At 49.8% G+C, this 1258-nt stretch overlaps 1 non-coding gene across 1 annotated transcript; it reads right to left on the bottom strand.

Annotated features, from left to right (window-relative positions):
* Nucleotides 1-1151: 1151 nt before the first annotated feature.
* Nucleotides 1152-1258, bottom strand: LOC115870466. Its single transcript, XR_004046731.1, has one exon. It is a non-coding gene; the product is annotated as a U6 spliceosomal RNA (small nuclear RNA).

The raw sequence follows: 1258 nt of genomic DNA, 5'->3' as shown, positions 1-1258 counted from the left end.
AGGGCCGATGTATTGGTTCTTAGGGCTGTCCGTGGTGCTTCCGATATTCTCCGGCAGCACCGTCATTCAAATGCCTCGAGTCTTCTTCGGTCTTCCTTAGTCAGTGTCCGATTTTCACATGCAGAGGAGGGGACTGGAAATACAAATACCTCAGTCTTCATGGAAGCCCCGGATCCCCACGTTGTAGGAAGGGAGACTGAGGCACAGAGAGGTTGAGAGCCTTCCTCAAGTGACACAGGTGGGAAGTGGCAGCAAGAGGATTTGAACCCAGGGGGATTGGAACGAGGAGCCTTACTGGCACAGTGGTTGAGTGGATCCACAGCTAGCTGAGCGGTTCACGGCTAGGCAGTTCCAACCCACCCAACGGTTCCACAGGAGAACGATGCGGCAGTCTGCTTCTACACAGGTTTACAGCTTTGGAAGCCCATTGGGGTAGCTCTATTCTGCCCTTATAGGGTCCCTAACATCCCCTCCCCCCCCAAAAAAAAATAAAAACAAATCCCAAACAGTCACTGCTATTGAGCCGATTTCAACTCATAGTGACCCTATAGGACTGGGTAGAACTGCCCCCTGTGGGTTTCCAAGACTAACTCTTTACAGGAGTAGAAAAATCTCAATTTTTTCTTTTTCTCTTGAAAGCCTCAGCTTTTTCCTGTGGCATGGCTGGTGGTTTGAAACTGCTGGTCTCAAGGTTAGCAGGCTAATGCGTAACCAACTGCACCATCAAGGGTGCCTAGAAGTCAAAATTAGGGGTGCTGGTGGCTTAATGGCTAAGCATTTGGAAGCCACCAGCTGCTCCACAGGACAAAGATGAGACAAGTTGCTGTGTAAAGACTGACAGTCTCCCACGCTGTCTATGGGGTCATGGCGAATGGGCTTGTTTGGTAGCAGTGGGTTTTAGAGCTATGAGTTGGAATCGACTCAATAGCCGTGACTGTTTGGGGTTTGTTTATATTTGCGGGGGGGGGGGGATGTTAGGGACCCTATAATGGCAGAATAGAGCTACCCCAATGGGCTGCCAGTTTAAGAGCCTGGTGGCACAGCGATTTTAGTACTCATTTGCTAACCAAAAAGCCATTCGAACCCCGCACCTGCCCCACGGAAGAAAGATGTAGCTGCCTGCTTGTGTAACGATCACTAAACAAACACACGAAAAAAATCACTCCTTCACGAATTTGCGTATCATCCTTGCGCAGGGGCCACGCTGATCTTCTCTGTATCATTCCAATTTTAGTCTATGTGCTGCCGAAGCGAGCAC

The sequence above is a fragment of the Echinops telfairi genome, unplaced genomic scaffold, assembly GCF_000313985.2.
Source record: "Echinops telfairi isolate 266 unplaced genomic scaffold, ASM31398v2 ScPeMD7_655;HRSCAF=1070, whole genome shotgun sequence".
Classification (NCBI taxonomy): Eukaryota; Metazoa; Chordata; class Mammalia; order Afrosoricida; family Tenrecidae; genus Echinops; species Echinops telfairi.
This window is presented reverse-complemented; position numbering and strand designations above follow the sequence as displayed.